Genomic DNA, 10951 nt, shown 5'->3' with positions numbered 1-10951 from the left:
AACGCGCATTATTTTTTTATAGCAGACCTACAAGCTCATAGCGCGCCACTCGGTGGCGCGCTATGAGCTTGTAGATCTGCTATTTTTCAATAGCTAAAGCACGACATGATGCCAACACCAAAATGGATTCCCGCCCAAAATGGGTTAAGAAGCGGCCGGACGGACGGAGGCCCCCTGCGTGCTTGGCTTGGGCGCTGTATGGCGGGCGGGGGAGCAGGGGGGCACACCCGGTTGGTGAAGGGCCAGGGTGGGACGACGCAGCAGGGGGGTGTGCTTAGCTGGCGAATGTGTTCTCAGCACGACACCGACGTGGTGTGAAGACGATAGACACCCCCCCCCCTCCCCATGTCCTGGTGAAGGTATACGCACCTGTCGCCTGGGGTGACGTCGTGGATCTAGTGACGGGGTGGAGTGCATGCGACACGGTGAAATATTAGTCTCATCCCTCTAAGTGTTAGATTTTCAGCTCCATAGTTGCATACTGGGCCTGGTTGGTTATAGCTTGGTTCCAGACGAATTTGGTTGGCTCGTCACCATTTCGGCCGTGAAGTCCTCCCACAATTATACGAGGACCCAGATGAATCTGCCTGGGGCAATATATGCATCGCAAAAGCAAATGAAGGCTGGCCACGCCAGGCTGTAACTGCAGTAGTATTAGTTTTAGTATCGTTGTTGTCGGCTGGATACCTCACTTATTCAAAACTTTTCAGGATTCCAATTCATTGAAAAGCAGCAAAAGGAGTCACGTTTTCAGCTTGTAGATCGGCTATCTTTGGGACATTTTGTGAGACATATTGTAATATGACAAAGTAGGGCATTGATTTACGAGAAAGAAAAGCATATATATGAGGTTTCTGCCCGACAGTAGTAGTAGTAGTAGTAGTAGTAGTAGTAGTAGTAGTAGTGGAAGAGGTGTAGTATAGTACCAACAGGACTATTAGTAGTAGGCCCAGCAGGATAGTATTATCATCATCAGTAGTAGTACTAATGTGTAGAAGTAGTAGTTTCATAGTAGTATAGTATCAATCGGTAGTACAAGTGGGAGAAGGAGCAGTAGTAGAAGTAGCAGTGATGGCAGTATTATTAAACAAGTTTGTTTGAGTGTATAGCTGTAGAAATAGTGCGTGCACGTGTGCGTGCACGTGCATTGGGGGGAATGGGGGGGGGGGGGGGTTCAGTGACAGCGTACACTAATCTCCGCTGCTTATACAATACTACCCTGCTAAGCTAAAGATGTTGTACGGAGAATGTGGAGCTGTCATAAATGGTTGTCCAGAACTGGGAGTAGCGGGGGGGATTATTCATGCTGGACACCACGCAGCACCCTGCAGAGATGGCTTGTCTGAATGCCTACAATCACATTTAAACATGTCCAGGCCCGTTGGCCTCCGTGCCAACCATGGAACATCGCTGGGGTGTAATGCCTTCATTAACTCACGACTCTTCCGAGTGAAGTTATATGAGCAAAGATAGACGCAAACTCACTCGCTCTGTTAATTAGTGTTTTTGACGAGCAGACGTCAGGGCCCGTATTGATTTTCTGCCAGGCGAGGCGTGCCCGACTGTCCCTCCCCCCGCCGTTGGAGGAAGAGGATGTGAATAATGCATTACAAGGTGTGAGCCTGGTAAGACCCGGGACTCTGGGAATTTAAAAGCATTTGTGTTTGTCACACAAATCAGGGCCGTCTCGGGCGCACCGGCAGACAAATCCAAAGTGACAGCTCCGGAGAGGGAGATGACACCACGCCCCTCTCGCCGTGAAGCCGAGCCTGAAGAGGAGGCGGACTGAGAGGACGATCGCTATGCGGTAAGGCGAGAGAAAGAGAGAGACACCAACAATGATAAGCAACGAAGAGAGAGCGAAAAGTCAAGCCAGGGGGAAATGTTTGGATGGACCAGTCATTGTTGAATACATCCGATCCAGTCAGTGAGTCTTATACATCGCTCTCTCATGTTGGGTCACAAATAGTTCCTGAAGGCAGTATCCTGCATGGGCCCCCTCTCTTTTGACTAGACAGTAAAAAAACAACTTTCATTTTTAGACCAATTATAACCCATTTTTAGACGTATAATAGTATAATAAACTATTGCTCAGTGGGTAATTTGATGACCGGGTCATCAGTCAATAGGAGACTCAATAGGAGTACTCTGCCGGTCATCAAATTATTGGCTTAGCAATGTGACAAAAACAAATACAAAAATGCAAGGCTTCATGGTGTGTGTAATATGATAGAAAATAAGTAATTTTTTGCTGAATTTCTCCTTTAAACAGATTAACCCACTCTGTTGTATATCTGTTGACATAAATTAGCCTGTATTTAAATGATGTCGTAGTCAGTGAAGATGAAACAAATATTAATAGCCAGACCGAAAATGAAAAGAGATTTACCGTTATCTATCAAGACTAGACGGTTTGGCTTCTGAGGCAAAACAAAAAAAAAGTGAGTTGAAAAATGTGTGAGTTATTCATGAAGTCCGAGATTCAGAAGTCCGTTTTAAATCTTAGCTCAACAGAGTTACGAAGTCGGCCTTCTTCCACCTCAGAAACGTGGCCAAGTTTAGGCCATTTGTAAGTCAGCAGGATAATGATAAGCTGGTTCATGCTTTTATCTCTAGTCGTCTGGACTATTGCAAAGGAAGAAGGAGAGCACGTAACCCCAGACCTGCATGCGTTTTACTGGCTCCCTGTATCTTTTAGAATTGATTTTAAGCCTACATTATTGGTTTTTATAGCAAGCCTATGAATGTCTGTGTCTGTCTCTTTATGTCCCTGATCGTATCCTATGATCTTCCACTGCAGACATTCTAGTAACACCAGTGAGTCATGTAAGCAATGGCATGTCAAGTTTCTATTTTTTATACTTCTTAAAAGTGGAACGCTCTGTTCTTGTACATGCTAAAAAGGTTATGCTGTTGACTTGTGTATCATTCCTTTTCATGTTTTAAAGCACTTCTTATGGGCTGGGAGTGTCTTTGTATTGAAGCTATATCTGTTGCTTCCACTATAGTAATATTAATGTATCCGCTTTCCCGTCCCAAAGACGCAAACTGTCTTCAACAAAGCTGTTTTATACAATATTATATATTATATATATATATATATATAAACTATAACTATATTGATTTGCAAAGTCTGAGACACAGGGTTGCACTTGGACGAAATGACCAGGAATGATTGTCTTGTGTGTGGACCCAGAGACCCTTATCAGAGACCCATGCTAAGGTCAGACATACTAGAGATAACAACACTTGACCCTGGTGGAAAGAGAGAGAGATTCTCTTCCTGCCTGACATGCCATGCTGGTCTGGGGTCTGTCTGTCAGAGGCTGTGTGTGTGCGTGTGCGTGTGCGTGTGTGTGTGTGTGTGTGTGTGTGTGTGTGTGTGTGTGTGTGTGCGCGCATGCGTGTGTGTTTGCTTGCGCGAGCGAGCGAGTGACCCACATTTCTACATGTTGCCATAATATATATGCTTGTTTGAATATATTTTGATGTGTACAACAATGTAACATGTATACATGTACGGTATATGAGCCTGTCTCTAGCCTCAGCGTGTGTTTTTATAACATATGTGTATGTGTGTGCCCACGTGTGAGTGTGCATGTGTATTAGTGTGTGTGCCCATGTGTGCACACGCACATGTGCATGTGTGCGTGTGTGTGTGACGGGGGTCAATCACGGCTCCTGTAGTAAAGCAGTAAGGCGTGTCTGATGCCTCCAGGCAGCTGAGGTTGGCCATGGGGATTCAACCCCCTGCCTGGCTCCAGAGACCAGCTGAGGTTGGCCATGGGGATTCAACCCCCTGCCTGGCTCCAGAGACCAGCTGAGGTTGGCCATGGGGATTCAACCCCCTGCCTGGCTCCAGAGACCAACCCTGGACTGGTGGTGTGGGGAAGGGGAAGGGGAGGAGGAGGAGGAGAGCGATGGGCGTCAGGCGAGGGGTCTCCCGGTCACTGATGAAGGGGGCTACAGAGGTGCGGACAGACGGGGCACAGATCACACTCTCACACAACAAGCTGCGATAGCCTCGGCCCTTTTCAGTGCTTCATGGGCGGGCCGAGTTCCTCTTGCTTCGGTTCCTACATTGTCCAGCAGAAAATCTTTAACCGGGGAAGGATCGGGGAAGACGGGGCTTTAGCCTGAGCACATGTGGCGCGGTTGATATCGCGTTGGTACACACTACACAGTATATAGCCTTCTGTAAACTCACTCCAAAGCAGAAATACTCACACTTCATCACTTGAATGGGATCCTTTTCGGGTGGCGGAACAGATAAGATGGTAGGCCCTACTACGCGTTCAACGTTTGCGGCCACATGACGCCGGGGAATGGAAGGTCGGTGGTCCGACCCAGAGTGTGGTGAAGTGTAGAACTCAACGTGCATGCCAGGCGCCATATGACCGCTACCGGTTACAAGCACATTCTGTCTTTCAGCAGAGCTCTGCTCCACATTCTTATATTTGCACACGTTGTCGGCGGGTATAGCTTTCCTGCATAAGCACTGCCCTGTGCTGTGGGCCTCCAAAGCACTGGAACGGCACTGGAGCAGCGTGGAGATACTGTAAGCCCGTGGTCAAGGCAGGGCACGTCAACAGTTGCTGCTGAGTAAGGCTAAATTATTACTATTGGTCTATCCTTTTAACTTGTTTTTATTGTGCGAGTCTCAGGATCCACATAATGGTGGCTCCAATGTGGATCTTGGCCAGCCTGTAAGGTCTTACACCTGTCATCTAGATGAGCTGTCTAGGCTAGATGAGGCCCCTACAAAGCCAAACTGCACTAACTAAAATATTGAGCCAAAAGTGGTCAGCCAAATGAGATATCCAGATTATCCACTCAGTACATTGACTTTATTGGAGTAGGCTATTTCAAATGTCCAATAATTTTACTTCTACTTCTACATCTCAGATCCAAATATTGTACTTTTACTACACTACATCTTTTGGCCCAAATTAACAGAATCTAATGTGGTTGAGTCAAAACAAACTGGCAACCGTGCATAGCAGTTCCAAAAATGAAACGATAGCGATATCAATGTTATAGCGATATCAATGTTATAGAAATATCGAACGCCATATATATATATATATATATATATATATATATATATATATATATATATATCAACGAGCCTGCTCGTCATCTGTACCCAGCGTCATGATTTATAGTGCAGTAAAATAAAATAAAAAGTTAACCGAATTATGTCATCCACCTCAAGTAGGTTCTTGTGAGTTTTTGGTGTCTGCCGGTGATTTGGAGATTGCGTGTTACCTTCCTGTTGTACCGTAACACAGACTGTGCCGTGGCTGGCAGACACATACCAGACCTTCACTTAGAGGGCCGTGTCAGGGGTTAAGTGGTCCTGGAAAAGCAGGCAGAGAGAAAAGGCTGAACTTATAAACGCCTGGTGGAGTTTCTCTCGTCAGCAGGCGCGAGGTGAGAGGTGGCATGAGAGGCAGCCCGCGCGGCTGTGAGCTCGGGCCGCGATAAGCCCCCGACGGCACTTAAATTACACCATACCGACACCGTTATGAACCCCTATACCACTCGTGCCCCCCACCCTCGCGAGCTGGTGTATATAGTGCGTTGGTGTGTGTATAGGTTTGTGAAATCTGCACGTGTCTGTGTGCGTGCGCTCACAGAGAATGACACTTAGCGGTATGATGTACAGACGACTGAAAGAGAATATAGAGACAAGAACTGAAAGGGGAGCAGTGTACGTGCGTGCGTGCATTTGCGTGCGCATGTGAGTTTGTGAGCGTGTGTGCGTATCTGCTTACAGATTCTCGTGCGTCAGCTTATCCACAAAAGAGCAAAAGCTTGCCGGCTAAATAAAGTCCAGATAGGACTGACAGCCCTGGGCATGAGTACTGTGCCTATTTACACTCTCTGTCTGTCAGCCTGTTTCATGCCTCTTTTCTCTTCCGTCCAAGTGTTGATTTGGCCCTAACAGCTCCCACGGAAAGGAGAGGAGGACCGGGGGCGGGAGGGGAAGAAGGAGGTAGAGACAGGGATTTGGGATGAAAACCCAATGAGAGAGAGAGAGAGACCCAAAGGTTTAAATGCAAAGTTAATGCAAAACATGGACCATGCCCAGAGTCTCGCAAGCAGAGAGGAGGTTCATGCTGTAAGTCAAGGCAAGTACACTGAGTAGACCCCCATCATGATTACTGGCCTTGACTACGAAGATGACATTGCTCTAGTCTCGGATACACCAGAGAAAGGAAGGGAACTAGTAGAAATGGAGTGCATGAAGATCTGCCTCAAACTCAATGTCAAGAAAATAAAAGTATTGAAAGTTAACACAAGGACAAAACCATTGCCACTGCCGACGGGACGGTGCTCGAGGCAGGCGAGGACTTCAAATACCTGGACTGCCTCATGGACTGCTTCCACGGAACAGGACCTGAAGGTCCGGAGGGCACCTACAAGGACTGAGGAGAGTGTGGACATCAGACACGGGAGAAGACCTTAATACGCGACTGTTTGTAGATACAGTGGAGTCAGTACTGCTGTATTATAGGCTGAGACGATGACATGGACCCTCACAACACAACGGGAAATGGCCCTGGATGAAGTTTAAACAAGAAATCAAAAAAATGGCGATAGGTGTCACATGGACGGACCGCATCAGAAAAGTGGTCCTATACCGTATGGGGACCTACCACGGGTCACATACAAAGTCAGAGAGAGAAGGACGAGGCTGGCACCCGGAACCAGAGGCAAGCAAACTGACACTGTGAGAAACAACCGGGGCAAAGCCATGAGGCAAGAATCGCACCACCTATAGATACACTGCAACGCTACAACTTAACACTGTATAGAGCTGGTGTCGGCTGACGCAAAACATTAAAACACTGCTTTGTTTCAAAGGTTTATCCCAAGCTAACCTTTCCTATGGATATGTATTGTTTCTGACAGCAAATGCACGGTTTTGTAGGATAGTTTTCCCTCTAATTGCAATACATTGTTTTGTTTGGATTGTTTTGTTCCACTTCTGCTTTGGCAATGTCAATGCATGTGTTCTCATGCCAATAAAGCCCCTTTGAATTGACTCGAGATGGAGGGAGAGAAGAGAGAGAGAGAGAGAGAGAGAGAGAGAGAGAGAGAGAGAGAGAGAGAGAGCACATTGGGGATAAATGGGCGGGGTGTGTAAAAGTTTTAAGTTATTTCTCCATCTTGTTGTGGGTTTCAGATTGTAGCCCATCCTCAGTCCACGAGGTGGACAGGCAGACAGGCAGACAAGACAGAGATGGGAAGCGCTTCAATTTGAACAAACCATTAAAATCACAAACAAACAATCAGAAAGAAAAAATAAGAAGGGATGAAGAGACGGATGGATGAAAGGGGCAGAAAGTGTGTGTGTGTGTGTGTGTGTGTGTGTGTGTGTGTGTGTGTGTGTGTGTGTGTGTGTGTGTGTGTGTGTGTGTGTGTGTGTGTGTGTGTGTGTGCGCGCGCGTGCGTGCGTGCAGTGTGTGTGAGTGAGAGAGAAAGTGCTTTGAGGATGAGGCGAGGTGAAGTATCGATCAGCCATTGACAAACACAATAGAAATTTTAGATGTGATGTGAGAGGCCCCCATCCATCCATCCATCCATAATTTATCAGCCAAGCCAAATGTGAGTGACGTGGCGTGTGGACCGGAGGAGCACACACTATTGATTAGTAGCGGGCAGGGAGGGGGGGGGGGGTTCTCCAGAGAGAGAAGGAAAAAGATGGTGAGGCAGAGAGAGAGAGAGAGAGAGAGAGATAGAGAGGGAGAGAGAGGGAGAGAGAGGGAGAGAGAGAGGAGAGAGAGAGAAGATGGAGAGAGAGACGGAGGAGGAGGGCAGGTGGAGCACAGAAAAGCCATTAAGGATGGCCATGTTACCAGACACTGGCAGACGACAGAGAGAGAGAGAGAGAGAGAGAGAGAGAGAGAGAGATAGGTGAGAAGATAGGAAGAGAGAGAGAAAGAAGAGAAAGAGAGGTCACCCCCCATACTACCCACCCCACCCCCCGAATCAATACAACCATGTCAAAACATAAAATGCATGCTTTTGCTCTTAAGTAAAAGGTGTCTAAGATTTTTAAAAGCATTGATTCGGGGGGGACTGGGGGGGGGGGGGTCGATGGAAATCAAGGCATATTTTCCCGTGCAAAGAGGGGGTAATAACACTCAGCTGATAATAGCACAACATAGTCAGGAGAGAGGTGGGGGCAGGGGGGCTCGGTCACATCTGTGGAAGAGAGTGTGTGGCCAGATTACGGTGCCCTCCCCGTCCCTACCGCCACCCTCCAAGAGGTCACAGCGATGGGACAGGTCAAGGATTTCAAGCGCTCCCTCGTCGTCTCTCCCTCCCTCTGAATAAACCAGCCGGATAAAAACACTTAGAGGCTGTGTCTAGCAAGACGTGTTTTTTTTTCTCCTGTCTCTCTCTCTCTCGTTCTATTCCATAGCACTGTTACGTTTTGAATTGTCTTTAATGGGAGCACTGCATATTCACGGTATATGCTGGAAACACAGACGACGTAACTATAGGGCAGAGGTGAGCGAATTCTGCGCTGTGCGGTCAAGGTCTGAAAAAAAATTCAGCCGTTTGAGTGTTATTAGAATAGTATTTTCAGCAGGGGGGAACAAAATAATTTGGTGCAGTTGAACGAGGCCCTCCCGGGCTCTGTACTAGGTCTGCTTATGGGCCTCAACACCAAATCTTTGGCCGAAAAATAACCAAATTACAACCCACTGAATGTCCGCCCCCCAGGGGGGCATGAGGAACCAAAATGAAGAGGGAAGAGGCTGGCTGAAGGCGCTATATCTCTCTGGACTAGCTTCTGTCACAAAGATTTTGCATATCAAACCAGAAGTTTTCTGTAGAGCCATGCAGCCTTGGGGGGAAAAACATGGAGGCTCCATTAAACACCAGCAGACGGAGCAGATGATGCCTCTTTTGCAACGCTGACCGCACAAAACCAAACACATAAGACACAGAATACTTCTGAATAAACAGAGTGTTGTTAAAACATGTCAGTCACATTACCTTGAAGTGGTAACTCTCAATGCTTGGATTTCAACTCACCCCACCAATACAGCGGGTGACCCGAGGCCGAGGGGAAAACAGGGGCTAATCGGCACAAGGGTTCCTGGGTGGGTTCGGTGGTTAATGTTTTTCCCTACTGTGGGCACCGTTGAGGCAAGAGGCAAACTGGCTGCCTGCTCCCGTGGACACGCAGCACCGCCTGCGGAGAGCCCAGCCCATATCGTTAAAAACACACCAGGCACAAAGAGGCAAAAGACAAACACAAGATGGAAAGGAGGAGAAAAACTAAATCATGTCCTGTAATGGGAAACAAAGCCAGTGCCCGCCACATGAAGGGCAGTGCCAGTGTGTGTCCATGTGTCTCTCGTTGCCGTGCCAGTTAGTGGCGCAGCCACAAAAGACAATGGCTGCACCAGAAACAATTAGCCTTACCCTTGGGTGTGGCTTACGGACTGAAGACACTCATCTGTCCACAACCACAGGAGCGCATAATGAATGACACGACGTTGCTACTGCAACGCAATCTAATGAACAACATCTGGATGGCCTCACACAACTCCCTCCCTGTTGCTTGGCCGTTTGACCTTTTCAACGGTCCTAAAAGCACGCCTTCGTCAATGGATGTCACACCAGTGAGGGTCATTAAAGATACACAGGAGGCCAAGGGTCAGATGGACGGTCAGCTATGGTAATGAATGAAAATGACAATTCGTTTATGCCTGAATGTGGAGTTGTGGATAAATACTTTTATTGATCCATGGGAGGCCTGTCACAATTATTACATAATGGCCTAATCGCAGATATTTGAGATAATCACAATTAATTTGCATAAATCATAATCGTTCATATATTTTCAAACATTTAGAAAAATGTGGAAATAGCGGATCTGCAAGCTTGTTTAGATCACCATTTCATTTTAATTTTTTTAAAGCATAAAGTTATTAAGTGTAATTTATTTGTACATGTAGTCTATCTACCCTGTGCAATTTCAAATCCTAAAAGCCAAACATAAATGTAAATTGTATTCATATATTCCAGTGTTCAAAGACAGAAACACAAATAAATCGTTAAGCACAATTATAAAAATTGATCGTCAGGTAAAGTGTCATAATCGCGACAGCTCTACCCATGAGGGGAATTCAGTTGTCAAACTGCACCGCAGCAGGAAAGGCCAGACATATAGATAGTAGGATATAGAAATAAGTAGAAATAAGAATAAGAAATACCAAAAAGGGGTTTTAAGCATTTGGACAGACTGATATTTGCCTGATCTATGAGGATCTACAATTAACCATGGTAGCAATAAAGTAGTTTTGTAATATGGTGAGTTGTAATTTGACATGCTGAAATATATATGCCTCTAGTCTAGCCTTCATCATATTGATGTCTGTATGGGACACTGGTCATTCTTTATGCTATGTCTTAGTTTTGGTCTTTCTATGTTTATTAAAATAGCTTGATGTTTTAATGTTGCACCGCAAGTGACTGAGGGGAAACGGTATTTCATATTCTTCATGTACGTATTACATGTACATATTGGGTAAAGTTACAAATAGTGGACCAGCAAATGTTCCCGCTGAATTAAATGTAACCAAACAAATTGAAGTGAGCTGTAAAAAGCTGTCAAGTTCCTGTTCTGGGATCAGTGGGATGTTTCTGCTACGCTATAGCCACCACTGGGCAAAACACATCTAATCAGATTCTGAAACCCATTTCATGACACTGCCGATAAGATGGCAAACTCAAACATACACAGTAAAATTCTCATTTTAATTTTAATCTCATTTGTACCTCCGGGAGCATACAGATGGAACGGAATGGACCCTCGCGGGCCCATTTGCTATTATGTGTTCACTCTCAGAGGTGCATTAACACTGAGGATTTGACTGTGTATAGAGAGTGCCAGGGTCAACAAGGCCCACTATTTCAACTGACA

The sequence above is a fragment of the Protomyctophum bolini genome, assembly GCF_963924005.1.
Source record: "Protomyctophum bolini genome assembly, chromosome: 1".
NCBI classification, from domain to species: Eukaryota; Metazoa; Chordata; class Actinopteri; order Myctophiformes; family Myctophidae; genus Protomyctophum; species Protomyctophum bolini.
This window is presented reverse-complemented; position numbering follows the sequence as displayed.